The sequence below is a fragment of the Mus caroli genome, unplaced genomic scaffold (genome assembly GCF_978045245.1).
Source record: "Mus caroli unplaced genomic scaffold, Mus_caroli_1 scaffold_2, whole genome shotgun sequence".
NCBI classification, from domain to species: domain Eukaryota; kingdom Metazoa; phylum Chordata; class Mammalia; order Rodentia; family Muridae; genus Mus; species Mus caroli.
The window spans coordinates 63,290,660-63,311,208 of record NW_028227257.1 but is presented as its reverse complement, the minus strand read 5'-3'; the positions used below and the strand labels follow the sequence as shown (position 1 = coordinate 63,311,208).

The 20,549-nt window shown below is 41.8% G+C and overlaps 1 long non-coding RNA gene and 1 pseudogene across 1 annotated transcript; one reads left to right on the top strand and one right to left on the bottom strand.

Moving 5' to 3' along the window:
- The first annotated feature begins 10,819 nt into the window (after positions 1-10,819).
- Positions 10,820-11,285, top strand: LOC110290191 (large ribosomal subunit protein uL15 pseudogene; annotated as a pseudogene).
- A 3,789-nt stretch (positions 11,286-15,074) lies between these two features.
- LOC115030393 (uncharacterized) lies at positions 15,075-16,606 on the bottom strand. Its single transcript, XR_003835990.2, has 3 exons — positions 16,507-16,606; positions 15,430-15,514; positions 15,075-15,202 (listed from the first exon to the last, which is right to left on the bottom strand). It is a non-coding gene; the product is annotated as an uncharacterized LOC115030393 (long non-coding RNA).
- Positions 16,607-20,549: the final 3,943 nt, after the last annotated feature.

The following is a 20,549-nucleotide window of genomic DNA, read 5'->3' as shown; positions in this document are numbered from 1 at the left end:
GTAGACCCCATGGCGGAATGCCACTTCTTGGCTCATTCTCTGGCTTGCACTTAGCTAGCTTTCTTATACAGCCCAGGACCACCGACCTGGAGACAGTGCCTGCCAAAGTGGTCTGGGCCCTATTGCGTTGATTAATAATTAAAATAATTCCCCATAATTCTAATCTAGTGAATTCCTCAATCAAGGCTCTACTCTCCAATGCCTCTAGGCTGCATCAAGTTGACAGTTAAGGCTAACCAGGACAGGAATGTCATGATGAAAGCCATGTGTTCATTAGGTAAATTGCTTAGAAATAACTTTAGTGTAATGGGACAGACTCAAGTACTTCCCCTGGCTTCCTATGACTTATTACCAGTTCTCCATCGACTCTGTTACAGAGTGCATGTACACTTCCATGACGTAAAGGGTGATTTGTACATTTTTTTTAAAAAAAGAATAAATCCCTCACAGGAGAAAAAAAATAAAAACAGAAGACCACAGTGTTATGTCAGGAATGCTTGAAATCAAGATCACAAGTTCAGGAAGCTGAAATTTTAAATGTGAAACACTATTGGGAGACAGAGGGGACAATTCCTGTAGGATCTGAAGCATACATTCATCATTCCATGATCCATTTTCTCTCACCCATGCTCTGTCTTTGGTCTTCCAGGCAATAGAACAAACCATCGCCTCATGCAGGCTCCGCTAGAAGCATTTTCAGGTAGAGGTGAGGCAGCTCCCATCCCTGAATCACTGATGATGTCATCCATGAGTTACCTTTCTTAGCTTCTCATACTCTCTTCTACCTTCCTAGCTTTTCAGAAGACAAATGGAGAGTGTTCCTTCACCAGTCTTTTCCATCTGTATCGTCTTTTTCTGTATAAGAGTTTCTTAGTAATTTACAACCTTCCTTAGGTTCCCTTCAGTTTCCAGGTAACTACTGGCCAGTAACTCAACACTCAGTGTTGAAGAAGGTGATGAAAAAATGATGGAAAGAAAAAAAAAACTTTCATCAGTGTGAAATCCTTAATGGCTTTTGTAAGTGGAGCTGAAATATTGAGAACATTTAGGTAGAACAGATTATCCTGGTCTTGTCGGGAAAAGAATGGTCTCTTAGGGGATCTCGGCGAATACTCTCCCAGAATGGTGCTATTTATTTGTTTATTTATTTATTTATTTATTTATTTAACTACAGCTACTCTTGTCTGCTTATGGGTTTAGGGTGACTTAGTCCATTCATAAGAAAGCTACTGGAAGTTTTCAAAGCACTGCCTGAAGAAGACCCATCAATCATGAAGCATTTAATGGATATTGAGTGCCTAGTGGATTTTGGGAAAATTTTCAAGTGTGCTGTCCTATTTAAATTCCCACCAAAATGTGTGAAAGACAAGGACATATATACTAATCTGCCATATTTTTACAGATTGTGATATCAGGGTTTGTTGGGGTTATATATGATCCACAGGGTCATCCAGCTAGGGGGTGACAGAAAAGTTTTCATCATGTTTTCTTTGCCTTTCCTCTCCAGCACTGTACTAGCTCACTCTCTGGGAATAACAAAGTTTAGCCAGCACATAACCAAGCAGAATTGATGGGGTGTGAGCACCAAGCTATCTGCAGTTGCCTCCTGCTCCTATTACAAAGGCTAATTAATGAGGAACTTTCTTCACTAAGTTGGATAAAAACTAAAAATTCCCATGATTCTCCTGATCATGCAGGAAATTTAAAAAGCCCAATCACCATTCCAACTGATAAAATACTCAGATTCAAAATTAAGATGACCCAATTATACTCAATAATTAAAACATTATGCATGATCTAAAACCCCCTCCAAGATTTGAGACAGGTAACGGTGAAGACAAAGTTACAATGAATTTAAAGATCTTAAGTGACTTTTATTGAACATGCTAGAATCGGGTGATCTTTATGAACCAGAACTGACTCAAAGAACTCTGGTTTGTCACAGTCAGACAGTATCCATGGAAAGAAAATGGAAATGAAATGCAGAATAGAGAAATGAAGTGCAGAGATAGTGCAAGTGGTTTCAGATCTCAGTTCGTCTGATTTGAGCATAGTTTGAATAGGCAGATGCCTCTGAGTGACTGGAGCTCAGCTTCTGCCGTTGGCTGAGACTCAAGTCACTTCTTACAAAGCATGCACTTAGATTAGGCTTCTGGTTAGTTTAGGTTCTGATTAGGCAGTAGTTCTTTATGCAAACAAAGAAGCACGCGTTCAGAGCCAGCATCCTCAAGCCACACCTATAGGAAGAAGATGGGAAAGTAGTAAGGAGGAATGAGTCCTCTTTCCTTGTACTTTTTCTCCCTTTTGCTAAACCGATCCCAATCCTTTCTCCAAGGTCAAGCGGTGTTGGAAGGACAGAGAGAACTGGGATGAGGCAATAACTTCTCACGGAATTAATATTGCCATAAAACAGTCCAACTCTCTTACAACTGGAACTCAGGAACCTCTGTAAATTCTTAGAAAGAGCTACATCGCCCAGGACACCTCATCTGGGATTCCCCTGATACTTGCATACTCCTCCAGTTCAGCCTGCTTAAACAAACCAGCTTGTCTCTGGGCCTGCTGGTTTTCTCTAACAGGAGGCGGCAGGGGTCTGTGCTGTATCCTGATTCCATAACCACTGCAGGAGTGCTCCCTGTGAGCACCCTCCCTGGGCCAGAGATCAGGTGCAAGTACCTCACTTACTCTTCCCCCTAGGAGTAGGACAGGTTCCGATAGTGCAGCTCCAGAGACATCCTCTTTCAAATCTTCCCCTCAAGCCAGGCACAGCAGCGTTTGCTGGGAATCCTTGCACTTTGAGTGTGGCTAAGGCAAGGGGATCACAAGTCCCATGCCAGAAGATCTTTTAAATAAATGAGACTTAATAGGAAAATTAAAAGTGCTTTGTGGACCCCACCTTTTTAATCACTTCCATGTAACAGTTGCCTAAGAGTCACATATTTTGTTCTGAGACAGTCAACCTTTGAAACTTTACATGTCGATCTGGAACTTTCAGGAAATATTAGTTCTAGAGACCTCCGAAAATACAACATCAGGGATGTAGGAAACGTACTCACTGCTGTTTAAGTTTTCTTTTTAACTGAACACACTGCCTGGAAGAGATTAAATGAGAATAAAAGCAACACTGCCCACAACTACTGTGGTCCCCAGTATGTGGAGAATTGTCCTGACTTGAATAATGCATTGCACTTAAAGAAAGGGACAGTCCAAAGAGAAAAAGAAAAAAAAACCAACATTATGTCTTAAAAGTGAACGTGGTATTTTCACAGGCTCTCAGAATGTGTCTACCACTGTTGTCTTAGTTCAGCCACTAACAACAGTTACCTTCATAAATGCAATGGCCTCTTTGCTAGTGTGTCTATAAGTCTACGATTCCTTCTCCCTGATCCCCTCCCCAGTACATTCTAAACACCTCTGTGTACTTCTGTCTTGGTCCAACATCTGTTGCTTTCTTGCCTCAGCCATCCTAGAAACCACCCTCAAATCTCTGGTTTTGTCTCTCTTTCATAAACCATCCCATCCACTCTCCCATCTCATCTTCCTCAGGTATGCTTCAAGATTTATCTACATCCTGCATCCACCACCACCTTCTCCCTGTGTACTCTCTGTTTACAGAAAAGCCTGCAAGACAAAAAATCACATGTTCCAGACCCTGACAGCTATGTTTTGGATGTGAAATAAGCCCCATCAGTCAGCTGTGATCACTCAAAGAGCAGAAAGTGGAAGTGTGAAAGACTTTATCTCCCAACAACCTTCTTCCGGCAAGCGGAGCATATCGTGCAGATATGGATATTTCTGCATTCCAGCTCACAGTTGCCAGCTTTGTGGGGGTTGAGTGGCATAGTTCCAGGAATAGCAGAAACTTTATGATACCAGCTTCCTGCCCCCTGCCCCCCAATCACTGAACTATGTCCTTTTTAAGTTAATGAGTCTAGTGAGCCCTTGATTCCTATCTCCTGTGATGGCAAGACAGTAGCTCCCATAATAGATGGCATTCTCTGACTCACTCCAGAGAATTACACTCCAGCCCATTCTTCTGGCCTTGCCAAGAATTGCATAGGCATGTAACTTCCGATACCTGATCTTCTCCTGTTTGGAATGTTTAGAAATCCCTCTTTTCCCTATTCAAAAGCGTCTTTGGTGCACCTATCTAATGCCAAATCACTTTAAAGGCCTCAACTCAAACAGCCATTCATCTAGGAAATCTTAGTGGTCTGAAGACGGGCCAAGAAGGAGAAAATACTATAGACAGAGACTTTTCTCCTTTATGCTTTCAGAGTGGCCTGCCTATGCTGCTGTCATTGTAGATATCAGAGTATAAGCTTTTCCTCACGTTTCTCTTTCTTCCTTATAAAGCCTCCTACTTCTGCTCCAGGAGACAACTCATTATAGGCATTTTTTTTTAATTTGGTGCCTTTGGGTCTGCTACATAATAAAGCTTCACAATGTATTAAATTAATAAATAATGAATGGATAGGTGAATGAAAATAATATGAACAGACTTTAAAACAGAAGTGAATAAGGAAGTCTTTAGTGAACCACTTCTAGTTAGATATGGCTTATCATTGGCTGAAAGGGGCATGGCTTAGATGCTGTTTCTTGTTTCTTTTTATATCTTCCTAGTAAGAGAAATTTTAGAATATTCCCTATGACTGACAAAATTGTCATTTTCTTAACTTCCCTTTCTGAGACAGCATAGAAAATATATGATCGCAGGGATATTTTCCCCAGATTTAGCTTCATGATCAGGAACTGGAACAAAAGGAGACAAGTGCATTCTTCTGATGAACACACAAAACGATAGACGCTACCATGCCATGGGAACCATGCTAATATGGTATTTAATTTGTATCTATAGTAGAAAACTAAAATTAGATTTCAAAAATTGGCTTTACATTGGTTAAGTAGACATATTTAATGGTAACATTTCAAGTAACATACACAAAATTACCCATATCTAGTTGTATATGTTGGATAAATTGTAAAGTCATTTAAAATTTGACATGGTTAATATATATGAAATGTTATCTCCAGCAATCCTGGAGTACATACTTTTTTATAATGCACAAGGAATATGTGTGTGTGTGTTGTTTATATGACATTGTCAATGAACAGAGTTAATAAAAGACTTAAAAGACATTTTTAAATAAAAGAATAAAGTAAAAGGTTGGTAGAAAATGCAGTTTGTAGCAGCCTTGTAGGTAGCTCCCTGTGTAACAGTTTTCTGGGAGATTAAAATATTTTATCCTGTGAAGACATTTTTTAAGAAATGCTAAACAACTCAAAAGAACTTCAGGAAGTCCCTGAAACTGACCAGATCACTAACTCCCTTCCTGCCAAAGTAAGCAATAAAAGCTGAGAGTACTCTCGGATGGAAGGAGGCAAAACTGCAAAGAAGACTGAGACCAAACCAGCTGCCTGGAAGAAACCAGCTGAGCTGCCTGGAAGGGTTTTAAATCAACTGAGGCACCTGGAACTGAAACTGTCCAACCAGCTGAGGGGCTTTCAAGCTCTGTGCAGCATGCACAGGTTCCTAGATTTGTGATAGCTGTCATGCTAATTAATGAGATCTTAAAGCATTCCTGCTAAGATTAAGAACAAAGCAAGTGCATCTGCTCGTCCCATTTCTACTCAATATACTGCTTTAAGTGTTAGCTAGAGCAAGAAGACAAAGAACACAATGTGGGAGATACAAAGACAAGAAGTCAAGAGTACTCCTATGTTGTGGATAGCCCTGGGGATAATTATATTTGATGTTAATTCCATTCTCCTGTGAGTGGCTTTGAACAAGAAATGAGTTAGCACTCAGGTGATTTCCTGTAAACCTGCTTCCCACCTTAATTTGTAAAATAAAGGAGAGCTGATGATTGGGCATTTGATAGGGAAGGTTGGAGCAGAAGGTTGGGGGTGGGGAGAGAGAAGAAGGAGAAAATGGAAGAGGGAGAAGACACAGAGGAGGAGGAAGAATGAGAAAAGCGGAGCAGAAGCACATGACCTGGAGAAACTACAAGTTCTAAGGGGTCTCATAAGCTGTGCAAGATGGTAGTGTAGCGGTAGATCTGCCCAATCTAGGCGCACAGCATGTAATCATGTTAACTGTGTTGTGTTTTCATTGCCAGGGCATATTTGGGATGGGAGATTTACCGCAACAAAATGGCGCCCAACATATTGATTTGAATTCAGCTAACCTGAGATAAAAATTCACTGCTCACCAACCCCTGAATGGGGCTTGGGCAGTGACCTAGGCTGTAGCAGTATGGATTTGAAGCTGACTAGATTTAAGGGGCCTACAGAGAACAGCAGAGAGGCATCTATACCTGAGAGAGCCTTTCTGTGTTTGCCTCCCTATATCCTTCGCTCCCCACACTACCTCCCCCATCTCCAAACAGGGACACAGACAACTTGGATCTTTTTACACTCAGCTTCTCCCTGTGAATAAATAATTGGGAGACAAAGGCACAAAGTACTCCGGACCAGGTAATTCATTTCTATAAAGAGAGAAATATAACCTTTTGATACTTGAAGAAGGTATAAAGATATAGTGCTCTAATAAGTCTTACGGGATACTCATACTCTGTCTAACGTGGGCTCCACGGGAATTTGGGGTTTAAATCCTGGTTTGACAAGCTGCCTCTTATAAGTAGGTGTAGTACCTAAAGATGGTAAATTTCACCTGCGGTTCAGAACCAGATAGGGAATATTAGTCACTGACTCCATGTAGAGTGGAGTAACTGCTATGAACAGGTATTAATTAATAGAAGTCTGTGGTTCTAGGTAAAGAGCATAACAGATATTATAATAGGTATTAATTAAATAAATGTCTGTGGCTCCTGGTAGAGAGCACAACAGACAGGATGGCTGCTCTAGGCAGAGAACTTATTAATTATGAGAAATTTCACATTCAGAATTAGATAGGGAATATTAGTCACTGACTCCAAGGAGAGAGAGAGCAGTGATAATCGCCTGCTATGAACAGGTTTTTTTGTTTGTTTGTTTTTTGTTTTTTTGGTTCTTTGGTTTTTCGAGACAGGGTTTCTCTGTGTAGCCCTGGCTGTCCTGGAACTCACTTTGTAGACCAGGCTGGCCTTGAACTCAGAAATCCACCTGCCTCTGCCTCCCAAGTGCTAGGATTAAAGGCGCCCAGCTAAACAGGTATTAACTAATAGAAGTCTGTGGCTCCAGGTAGAGAGCATAACAGATAGATATTATAATGGGGATTAATTAAATAAATGTCTGTAGTTCAAGGTAGAGAGCACCCTAATAAGTCTTACGGGATACTCATATTCTGTCTAATGTGGGCTCCATGGGAATTTTGGGTTTAAATCCTGACATGACAAATTAGAAAGGCCTAACTAGACTAAAAATGTGGGCAATTTTGAGTATTGTGGTAGTTTTATTGTTCGTCTGGAACAAGCTACAGGTTTTTCTGGTTACCAGCTGAAGGATATGCTTATTTGGGGAAAGGGTTTTGTCTTTGTGTTTGGAAAAGGTGATTAAGGTATTTATACCTTCCAGGGTTATATGGATCAGATTTGATAAAGGGAGACTCCCTGAGAACTAGATTCCAGAGAATCAAACAAAAAGTTTATCTTGATGATAAAGTATTGTTTTGAGATTTATATATTACAGAATATACAGCCTTGGTGAATTTCATCATCAGACATGCTGAACTGACCTGCCTGAACTCCTGATGTCTTGGTTTTTCATCTGGATCCAGTCAGGACACAGACATCCGAGACTAATACAATCATTGGTGTGGCTTTCTTAAGGTCAACCAACTTCCCATTTCCCTACTCTTCCCCCTCCCTTCAAAAATATCTCAACGCCCATATTCAGCTTGGAGAAGTTATGAAGAGTCATCATCCCAGTTCTCTAAGCTTTGGGGCTGGGGGTGGTTATTATAGGTTGTCTTTGAGATTAAAAATTTTGAAGTACAAGGCTTAGGCCCAGTCTTCTATTGCTGTTATTATAAACAAATCTGAGATGTTTAAGCCTGTGAGTTAAGGACCAAATAGGAAATTCATAGCTCCGAGTTTATTGTTAGAGTATTTTCAGTTATTTTAATTAGAAATGGCTGAGAGTAGGTAACAGACAACAGTCTAGATTACTTCACATAGATAGTTGGTTTTCAAAAGCATCAGAAGTCCACAGAATGTGACACTTAATGTTATTTACTTGTTGTTGAGACCAGTCTGCTCCTGACAGCTTTCCCTGTCTTGGATTCAAAGAAGAAACTGAGCATCTTTGAGTTACTCTATTTGTGGCAAAACAGCTACTAGGCAAGAATTGCCTCATTCATCTACAGACATAATACTGTCCCAAGAAAGGACACAGTTACAGGTTAGGACAGATTGATTCTGCCGAGACAGAGTAGGCTAGTCCTTAATATTCCTGTTTCTCTAAGTCTGTCAGATGACCCTGGCCAGTAAGCTGAAGACCGATGCTCCAATATGCTGAAGTAAGGGACTGCCCAGGTGATCAGCAGTCTCTATGGATTGGCTAAGTTTTGGAAGCTGTTTTAGGCTTTCTATATATTTTCAGTTAATATCAGTCGTTCTTGGATTTCTGATGGAGTTGAAAAACTACATAGTCTCCTAGCCAACTTTATTATTTTGAGGCTTTTTTTATTTTGAGAGGAATAGCATTAGTTCTTATGTCTGTATGGGCATGCAGAACTTCTTGGGGAAGCAAGTTTAGGAAGAAGAAAGCCAGAGCAAAGCCACAGAAAGCTTGATAAATGGCAAAGTCAAGAGTTGGTGAGGAAAGGAAAGGATGCAGATGCAGGGAGGAAGGGTTGGAACCGTGAACGCTGCAGAGAAATCAGGGCTGTAGGAGCACTGAACAGCAGCTTCTCACAAAGCAGTCTTTAATTACTCATCCAAGTGTCTTCTTGTGTGCTCCCAAATCCCTTTGAAAATGATAAAATGACCAAAGTTCATTCTTGTTTTTCAGATGCATGGTCTCCTCGTGATTAGTCAATCAGCATGGAGAACAAGGGAAAGGTTAAAAAGATCAAAAGGGAAATTAGGGAGACAGGTGGAAGAGATGGAAGCAGTTGGGCTTGCGATTAGGAAAGAGTGCTTCAAGGGAAGGGCAGGAGGAGAGAGACTCCAGATTGTAAGGGGAAGCAAAGCACAGAGGTGGCAGTGGACCCCAGCACGGTTTCACAGGGTTGGTGAGAAGAGTCCAAAGCAGAGGAAAGCCAGGGACGGTTTCTAGTTTCTTGCTTTTATTATGTTTACTGTGCTGGGAATAATATTTGAGATAGTATTCTGTGTTTTTACCTCTGATATTAAAAGCATTCCATCAACTCTGTCCTAAGTCAAAAGTCTTTTGGGCTATGTTATTTGTTTTGCTTAAACTCTTAAGCCCATGGAAGAAATTGGGGGAGGGGGATTTAGTCAATTGATTTCCTGAAGAAAAATAGTGATATGCAGGAACAGAAGTGGGGCTAGGGAAGATAGGAGGGAAGAAAGGGAAGTGGGAGGGAAGACACCAGAGAGAGGAGGGGAGGGAGAGAGAGGGAAGAAGGGAGGGAGGGAGGGAGAGACAGCATACTTCCTACATTAAAGGACCTTGCCTTACAGATCCCACAGAAAGAAGACCCGAAAGATGAGGATCTATGTGACACAGGACCCACATAAGCTCAGCAAAGACTCCTCTATGTCACAGAGTGTTAAACAGACTCCTCAGTGCCAGGGCAGGATGACCCATGACCAAGAGGGCAATTGACACTGTTCCTCAGACTCATCAAACATTCCCACGGCGTATGATGACCCATCAGGACAAAAGCCAACCCCTAAAAAGCATTTAAATTGATTGCTTCTGACCACACAGGCAGAATGGGTCTCAGAGTCAGAAATGAGGTTGCATCATCACAAAGGGAGACAGCTCCGCCATTGGCTGTTTGAGGTCTGACATCTACTGAAGTAGACATGTAGGCGAGAAGAGAGAGCCGTAAGACCTGCATATGATACAGATAAACACTATGCTTATCTGCCATAATTGGAACCTTAAAGATGTTTAATGCTTCTGCTTGACAGAGAGGAGAAGGGTAAAAGTGAAGGAAGGATAATATCCTTAGATTAACCCTATTTTTAAGAGAAATTTGGGGACAAGTACGAACGAAGTAGGAAAGATTTGAACAGCAACCCCAACATTCTTTACAAAGATAAACCAATATGTACACAGGTGATCAGCTAAGGGCAGCCATTTTCAAGATCATGCAATCTGCAGGGTTGAGGACCAATGAATGTGTGTGTGTGTGTTTACAGTGAGTTATGTACATTCTTGTATTCTGTCTGTTCAGCCAAGGAAAGAAGTTAATTGCTAGGCATACAGAAGAACAGCAAAACAGGAAACAAAACAAAATCTGAAACAGGGAAAATATTTACGAAAAAGAGTTCACACTCAAGACAAGCCAGTCAACACTACAATGGATGCTCTTCCAGCCAGTACAGTCATCTGTACAAAGGATCAGAAAAGGCTGAAGGCTGGGGTGTTCTGTGGGAACAGTCAGAAAACAAAGGGAGAAGGATGGAGGAGATGCCATTAGCTGCTCGCAGCTGAGCTTTGCAGGAGGAGTTCAAGTCAAAGTGGGGTGGTGGAGAAACTTAAGAGTACAAGGGAGCCGCAGACCATCCTAACTTAAAACATCTCTTTACTAAGGTGTGATTGAATCTCTAGGAAGGTAGCTCAAGAAAATGAGCAACACTACAGAAAGATAGATTTGGGTTCAAAGATGCTTAGCATTGTGGTTTCGGCATCCTAAATGTACAGTAATAAGAAATTCTTCCCCTTTTCCCTTTCTGCCACTGCCATGCCATCCAGACTGAGGAAGACCCGGAAACTCCGGGGCCACGTGAGCCACAGCCACGGCCGCCCGCATCAGTAGGCACCGCAAGCCCCCAGGCGGCCGTGGGAATGCTGGAGGCATGCATCACCACAGGATCAACTTTGACAAATATCACCCAGGTTACTTTGGGAAAGTTGGTATGAGTCATTACCACCTGAAGAGGAACCAGAGCTTCTGCCCAACTGTCAACCTGGATAAACTGTGGACGTTGGTCAGTGAGCAGACGCGGGTCAATGCAGCAAAAAACAAGACTGGAGCTGCTCCCATCATTGATGTTGTTCGATCAGGCTACTACAAAGTTCTGGGCAAGGGAAAGCTCCCTAAGCAACCTGTCATCGTGAAGGCCAAATTCTTCAGCAGAAGAGCTGAAGAGATGATTAAGGGTGTTGGAGGTGCCTGTGTTCTGGTGGCTTAAAAGCCACACCGGAGGTTAATTAAATGCTAACATTTAAAAAAAAAGAAATTCTTAAATAGACCATAACATTCATATGATAGGCTACTATGTGCTGTGCTTTTCAAGTCTTGTGATGGGAGAATCTCACAATAAAATACTCAGTTTAAAAGGGTATAAACGAGACACCATTTGACATAAACTTTCCAAAGCTAAGTAGGAATTAAAATAGTAGACTGAAATTTGTCAAAAAAAAAAAAAAACCAAATTATATTCAATGGAGGTATGTCTCTTATATAATCAGTTACCTTTAAAAAATAGATAAATAATGTAGGGCAGGTTCATAAGCATTGGAAGAATTTGAACCAGGAGAAAACGCAAGTGGCCAGGAGACGAATGTTGGACTTGAGCAATCACAGCACTGTTGCTCATGGCCTTGTTGACTTTACCGTTGACAAAAAACATCACTGGGACTCAGAAGTGAAGTGTCTTCTCGGTGTTTATGGCTTCACTTTGCCAGATAAAGGCAACTTAGTAATTAAGTGTAAGTTACTGACTAGCAAGTAAAGTGGCTGAAAACCTGGTACTCTAATGTTGACATGGGTACAGCTGAGACGTGATGGACAGATTTCTCTGAAGATGTTGTTACAATTAGTGACTTCCCTTGTCACTTTCACAGGCTTTGGGAAATTCATGCATTTGTTGGGTCTGTGTGTGCAGATGTGTTTGTGTATGCAGTGGTGCCCATGATGTGTCCTTATCTGTAGAGTCCAAAAATTAACCTTGTGGCTTGGGAGAGGGATTCTGTTGTTCTTTCACTAGCACCAGAGGCTCCCCAATTAGTCCAGGCTAGATGGCATGTGAGCTCCAGGGATCTCCCTGTTTTTGCCTTTCCAGCTCAGAGACACTGGAATTGTAAGCAGACACGACTAGTTGTTTGTTTGTTTGTTTGTTTGATTGATTGATTGTTTAACTTCGGCACTGGATACCAAACTTGGTTCCTTGAGTTTACATAGCAAGCACTTTAGAGACTGAACTATGGTCCCAGCCCCTTTTGGAAAGTTCTTGATATAATGGATCCAGATCTGAATCCACCATAAACTCAAATAATTGTCTTTCCCCATGATGTATCATAGTCAATATTTTTCATAATAATGTATACCATTAAATATTTAGACATTACTAACCAAGTGTTTTCATGTGCTACTCAGGGTTGTTTGTTTAGCTTTTGAAAAAATTCATCTAATTCTATTTTTAAAGTAGTTGTATAATATAATGGTCTAAGTCATCTAAAATATTTAATTAGCTAGAAAATCACTTCTTCACTCCCCAGCCATGATAAATGAAGGAGATTTTACATAAATCCATTATTTCTTAATTTAGTTTTACCTGTAAGCATACATTTAATTGTGCTGCTCTTATTTGCAGAAATGCTACTCTTGGGCTGACTGTATATATCTGAATGGAGAAAAAAAAATCCTTATCCACACTAACTGGTCTTCAAATTCATGAAACTGACACAGTTAGCTTGGAGCACGTTCTTCATGCTGCCCGAAAGTCCAGGTACAGTCCCGAGGCCACTCACTATTCTATTTTCCTAGACAACTCTGTATTTTCTTTTTTCTCATTAATCTTCCAATACTTCTTCCCCTCCACCTTCACTCTTAGCACTTGACTTTGATTGCTATTTCCCTGAGGGGAAAAAAAAAACCTGAAGAGAACTTCCACAAAGTTCCCACCTCCATCTCAACCCCCACCCGCCCACCAGCATCTGGTTTATATAAGATGCCTTCTATCCTGTTATCAGGAATGAACTCTCAGTATTCCTATCTACGTCTAAATTCTACACATGGTCACTAAATCCCAAGTTCTTTTAAACATTCAAAAGCATTGCTCCTTTCCCTCTCTTGAGTCATTTCCCCTTTGATCATTTCATCAGCACACAAACATGAGCTTATATTCACATTTTTTGCCCTCCAGCTACAAGTTCTATCTGTCTGTCTATCTGTCTGTCTGTTTGTCTGTCTACTTTTGTTCTATCTTGAGACCAGCTCTTATTTTTGCAGCCTAGATTGGCCTGGAATTCTCTATGTAGCCCAGGTTGGTTTAGAACTCTGATCTTCCTGCCTTTAGCCTCCTCAGTGAAGGGATTACAGGTTTGTAGCAACGTACCTCGACACCCTTTTCCTTACAGCAGTTCCTCCAAAGAGTTTTGCACATTCATGCTTCCAAAATCTGTTTTCTCACTTTCTCTAAAGCCCCCTGTATTGAGGTTTGCCTCTTCTTGTGTCAAAACTGCTCTGCATCAATGCTGTCCACACTGCTAAAGTCAATGATCAACTCCTCAGTGATGTTTAATGCCATTTTCCCTGTTTTTAAAAGCCTATCTAGTTCAATTTGTGCTGCCCACAAACTATTGTGGCTATCCGCTGAAACATGGGCAGTTTACTAGGGGCCGCACTCCTGAAGGAATCTCTCTCTCTCTCTCTCTCTCTCTCTCTCTCTCTCTCTCTCTCTCTTCAGTGCTATTAATTACCAGTAGCTCCTGAGCCAGGGATGGGATTTCCTGCCCACCTTCCTTACACAGGTCTTGTGCATGTTGTCACTGTGCGTTAGTATGTGCACCTTCTCCGTTGTCTACAAAACCCATTGTTCTGATGTAGTCATAAACTGCTTCTGGCTCTTATACTCTTCCTACTCCTACTTCTGCAATGGTCCCTGAGCCCTGGGAGAAGAGGGTGTGATAAAGATATCCTATTGGGGGATGTACACTCCACAGTATCTTATTCTCTGTATCTTAAAAGTATAGGGTCGCCGGGCGTGGTGGCACACGCCTTTAATCCCAGCACTCGGGAGGCAGAGGCAGGTGGATTTCTGAGTTCAAGGCCAGCCTGGTCTATAGAGTGAGTTCCAGGACAGCCAGGGCTACATAGAAAAACCCTGTCTCGAAAAACCAGAAAAAAAAAAAAAAACCCAAAAAGAAAAAAAAAAAAAAAAAAGAAAGTATAGGGTCTCTGCTTACTATCACTTACTGTAAAAAGAATCTTATCTGACAAGGATTGAGATGTGCTAATCTATGGGCACAATGATAAGTTGTTGGGAGTTGGTTTAATACTAGGTTCATTTAGTAAAATAACAATAGTAGATTGTCTTCTAGGAACTGTGGAGTGTTCAGCTATAGTTACTTGGCACAGAAACAAGGATGGAGTTTATCTTGTGAGGTGGACTTTAAATCAAATCAAAAGGTAGTTGGTTACTTTTATGACATTTGTGCCTCTATTGCACCAGTGGGGATGCTGTGCCAGTGTGGTCATTATGGTAGTTGACAGGTTTACATCTGGTTAAGAGTCCGTGAGCTCCATTAATAAAAAGGGTGAAAAGTACTGGGTGGGGGGACTTAATTTGCAGAGATATTATTTAAAAGAACCCATCTCTTCTCTAGAGAAAACGTTTAAGCCTACCTTTGTAATTTTAGCACAAAGCCTCTTGGCTCCAAGTGGAACAGGGCTTCTGAAAGTAATGCTAAGAATGATCTAAATCAGCAGTTCAGAAGCACATAACGTTGTGAAGGGTGTCAGAGCCAATTGGCAAATTTACTCCTATTTCTGTCTTCATAGTATGAATGCCAATATCTTGGACTTAAAACATGAACATTTGTTCCTCCAATAAAGCATCCACATGGGTTTAAGGCCTATACCATATGTAAGCATCACTATCCACATTGCATGGCTGGGGATCCCTTTACTCTATATCATTGTTTACAGAATATTCTTCAGGGACGCATGGGACTCTGCAACTCCCAACTCCAATAAATACTCACCAGGACCCAGTGCTTTGATTTCTGTTCTTTCACCAAGGACATACTAAGCTCCTAATTCATGCACCATGATAGGCATCCACTTTACAGCACTGAGGAAAGCAGATGGTATGGTCTGTTCCATCACTGAGCTCAAAATCTAAAGGTATGAGGAAGAAAATGGAAGTATATCAAGCAAATAAACACTCAAATTTCTGTATATTGTGCACGCTGTGAACAAATAATAGCACATTTAAGAAGGTGTGACTAATGTTTCAAATATTGGAGTACCGAAGTTGTTAGAGAAATGACATTCCATTTAGGGTTTAAATAATGGATACCAATTAGGAGAACAGGTAAGCAGGAGCAACAGTGACTATGCATAACCTGCTGCAGCAAGGAGGTTCAGTTCTCCCACAGGATTGTCCTTCAGCTCCAGCTTCCAGTCCTCTGCAGAGAATGCCTTCTGTAGCTACGGAAGAAGAGGTCAGAGTCCAGAGGGGAGACCACAGATTGGTGTAGACTATTACAAAACTCCAGACCTTGATATTTATTTATTTATTACTTACTTTAGTTTAGGGTTCTCTCTTTGTTTGGTTGTTGTTGTTTTGTATGTGTGTGCACATGCTTATCTGCATATTCTGTCTCTCTGTGTGTGGTGTGCATAGTGTATTTATGTGTGTACAAGTGTGCATGACTCTGCATGTGAATGAAGAGACCAGAGGAGGATGCTCTATAATTTCCCAACTTACTCTCTTGAGACTGAAGTCTTTCACTGAACCCGAACCTCATTATTATTATTTTAAACTAGAATTAATGACCCCTAAGTTCCTAGATCCACCTTTCTCCCACCCACAGTACTGGGACTAAAGGCATTTGTGGCTATGCCGATCTTTTATGTAGGTGCTGGGAGATTGAAGTCAGGTCCACAAGGACATGCCTGGCCAAGCATATATATATATATATATATATATATATATATATATATATATATATATATATATATACATGCTTGGGATTTGAACTCACATCTTCATGCTTGGGGAACAAGTGTTCTTACCCACTAAGCCATCTCCCCATCCCTTAATCTGGGGATTCTCTTTATCATACTTTACATAGTTTGATGTTCAACAATGGTCCTAAACCTTGGCTGTATACCGGAATCTCAAAAGAACTTTAAAAAAATTACATTGCTATCTTCACTCCATTTGTAGAAATTCCGACTTAACTGGCCTGTGGTATTTTCTATACATGATTTTTTTTAAACTTCCAGATCATTCTAACATGTAAACAACTTTGCAAGCCACCATTTAACAGAGAATAAATAAATAAATAAATGTAAGTGGATCAGCAAGATAGTTCATATAGGGTTAAAATAATCTGTGTGGGTTTTTTTTTTTGTGATTCTGTTAGAAAGCAAAGATCAGCTAGTAAAAATTGAACATAAGTTAATAGCATTCTCACCATTAAAGATGCCTCCCTTACTACTTCTTTCACACATAGAGGATATTTCTCAGAGCTCAGTCTGCTTTTATGAGGTCATCCTTTCCACCTGGGTCCTTGTAGAATCTGCTGAGCCAAAAGATGAAAATGCAGGTTAAGAAAATATCTTTTGCCTCTGAAATTTTAAAAATAATTTGGAAAGGCAGAGCTTGCATTCACAAAATAATGTCATGAGTGTATTTTAATTATTAGATATGAGAACTTAAGTTCAAAAGCTGGGAAGAAATCTTCACAGAGCCCGAGTTAATGGACAGAGACTAGAGGAAAGTGGACAGGATACAGGAGGAGGAGTTCAGGAAGGAAACAGGCATAGGGGTTAGAGGGATGCAGTACTGGTTAAGAGTGATTGCTGCTCCTGCACAAAACCATGGTTGGGTTCACAGACCCGAGTTGAGCTACCCATAACCATCTGCAACTTCAGCACCATGGGATCAGACATACTTCTGGACTACACATGGCATTAAAACGCATGTGTACACCAACTCAGACACATACACATCAGTAAATAATAAAACAAAAATTTTTCAAAAGATATATACACAGGAATGATAAACTAGGAAGGAGGGGGGTTTGGTCTATTTACTCTTTTGGGATATGGTGGAAGCTTCCAGAAGCAAGCTTGATATAGACCTTCAGGTAATTGGGGGTTATAGCAGGGACTGTGGAATCCCAACCTCTTCCTCCTTTTTCACTTCCCAACTCTAAAATGAGCACTTCCATTATGCTGTGTTGCCATAATGTTGCTCCTCACCACAGACCCAAAGGTAGTGGGGCCATTGATCATAGATGAAACCCTCAAAACTCTTGAGCCTGAGCAAACCACTCTTCTTCCTAAGTTGTTTTGATTCCTAAGGCATTTGTTACAGTAACAGAAACCTGACTAACCATGGAAACCTACTTATCTACCAGGGTGAGATCTGAAAGTAGCAGCAATCTTTCTTCTAGAAGCTACTCATTAGCTAGTACTCATTATTATATCTTGTTTTTAGAGAACATTCTTCGGAGAGACCTCCCTTCATACTGAAGATGACTCATTCTGTTTTTCTATGTCTTTCTGTCCCCCAGAGTAGCTAATCATTGATATCCAAAAGCTTTCCTGCCAATAACCAGGTTTTATAATTTTTAGGTTCTCCTGGCTTATGGAGGTAGTCTCTACCTCTCAGGCACAAGTTGTCACAGCCATTCTGCATTATGTGTCTACTAAGTAAGGTACCATGGGAAACGTGGTGCGTGAGTTACCTGGTGTCACAGTCTTAGCATTCAGTTAGGAAACTATGGCCTCCAAAGTTCATTGAAGGTAAGTGATTTTTTTTCCTAAGTTTCAACTGCGAGTTCTAGAACTTACACTTTTACCCAAGTCTACCTTGTTCCAAAGTCCAATATAAGTACTGCCTTTTACAAATGACTTTTCAGAGAAGACATTAAAACTTTTAATGTTACTCAGCTATACCTAAGACTTTAGGATCAGTAACATCAGAACCAACTGGGACCTTTTTCTTTAACTAAAGAGTATTGGAGCTATAGAAGTGTATGCATAATGTACTTTTAAAACTTTTTATTGATTCCTTGTGAGTTTTGCATAATACATCCCAGTCCAGTTCATCTCCCTGTCCCCTCATATCTTCCCTTCACCCTTGCAATCTTCCCCCAATAAAACACAAACAAAAACAAAGCATAAAAACATTTCCTGATGTAGTGTGTCACAGTGTGCCCCACAGTACATCCCTCTGTCCACACATCTTCACTTACAAGCGTTCATCACAATAAATCATCAGTCCGGCCTGAGCTCTCTGGCTTCTGTGACACTATCACATTATATCTTCACCTGGACTCTTCGGGTCATTCTGTTGCTGCCTGTGTCATGGAGATCCTGCAGCCCTGGACCAGCAAGACTGGCTGGCTCCTTCACACATCCCAGTCATTCACAGATGATATAGAGGTGAGGGTGGGTTAACTCTGAACCCTGGATCTGGTTCTGAGTGGCAGCGGAGCTGGTCAGCCTGCCAGCTCCCCCTTATTTGTGCTACCAGGATGAGCTCTCCAGTATGGCTCTTGCTAGGCCACCCAGTGCCACTGTATGTAGAAAGCAAGGTCAACTCTCCAGCTCTCATGGCCTTGGAGCTGGCTCACCTGCACCCATGCCTTCAGAGCTAGCTCTACTGTGCTGCTCAGTCAAGGTGCAGGAGTCGCTCTACCAAGCCTGTGAGGGGCTGGGCCACCTCCACCACTCTCACATCCTTCAGGCTGGCTCACCCATGCCTTTGCCATCAACAGGCAAGGTGCAGGGCCCTCTCTCCCAAGTGCTACTGCCAGTAAGGGGGCAGGTCTAGTTCTCCTGGATATTGTAGGTGGCAAGGGAGAGGACATCGCCCCTGTCCCCATCCCACCACATGCCAGACAGCTGGCTAGGCCAGCTCTCCTGCTCTCACACCCTTGAGGCAGCTTACCTAGGCCTCCTCCATCAGGGCCAGCAATGCTTTGATGCTCAAATGAGGCACAAGGTCCTGCTCTCCTCAGCACTGCAGTGGGTGAGGACAGCTCATCTGCTCTCATGACCTCAGGGCCAGTTCTCTCAATTTGCCAGCCACAGGTGGTGAGAGATGAGGAGAAAGAAGGGCATCACCTCTGCACCTGTGCCACCCCATGGCAGACAAATGGCAGGGTCAGCGCTCCTACACTCACATCCTCAGGGCCTGCTCACTCATAATCCAGTCACAGGCCGAGCTCCACTATGCTGCCTGAGCAAGGCACAGGGCCTGCTCTCTCAAGCTCTGCCAGCAGTGAGAGAGAGGGCCAGTTCTTCAGAGTGCTGCATCCAATGGCTAGCCATGCACAGCCTCTGGATATCCACGTGGACCCTGGCTGCTGCCCCAACCAGGGAGTCCCCATGGTCTCTAGTGGTAATGTGAGCTACAGACATAGGTTGACATTGACCCCTGCACAGCCACATACCCAGACATGGCCCTCAGTGGCAGCTCAGGCTGGGACTTCACCAAGGCCCCTAGCAGCAGGGCCGGACATTCACAACAGACTACTCCTCTCTCCCTTGAATTCCATCTCTCTTCATAAAGCTCAAGCTGCTCTTCTTCTCTTTCTCTCCCATCTGACCACCACGTGCTCATACATTGTGATGGCTCCCACTACAGGCTGGACATGTGGCTGGAGGACCCCCGGGTGACAGCCTCCATCTGTGCTGCATGGTGTGGCAGCAAATAGGTATCTATGGCCTGCCTGTGCTCTGTGCTGGAGGGTCAGGGCTGGGGGTAGCATGACTGCCTGGATTTGATTTGATTTGATTTGATTTGATTTGATTTGATTTGATTTGATTCTTATGAGTCCCAGGTGTAAGACAGCTTTGGCCACCAAGCCAGACATCAAACTAGGATGAACAAAGGACTGCCATCTGCTCTGGCCCTGACTGATAGAAGGACACCACCACCAATGAAGTGTTTCTTTGCCAGGGGTTATATATATATATATATATATATATATATATATATACATATATATATATATATATGTATTTATATGTATATATATATGTGTGTATATATATATATGAAATAGAATTTTGGAAATACTGGATGAGGACCTCCAGAAAAGGGCCTAGAGATGTATAGTACATTTTGAAACCAGTAGGCAGCTACAGTGTGAAGCTTGGGTGGAAAACAATGGTCCTATTCAATGGCCAGGGCTAGACTCGCTTGTCTGGCTTAAACGCTGCTTCCTGTACTTACATGCTAGTTTGTACAAGGTCCTCAATTCAAATTATAGCATTTTTTTTTTCTGCTTAAATGGTGAAAAGCAACCATAATAAAATGGTGGTGGTGACAGAGAGTTGAAGGACATGTGGAAAGATACACTGTACCTGGAAATGTGTTAAGTCCTAAGTCTAGGCAACTTATGCAAATGTCACCTCTTCTGGACAGTACCTACTTAAAGACTGTTATAGTCTCCAAAATGTATTGGTGTGGTCAATTAAACGTGTCATCTGTAGTTGGCAA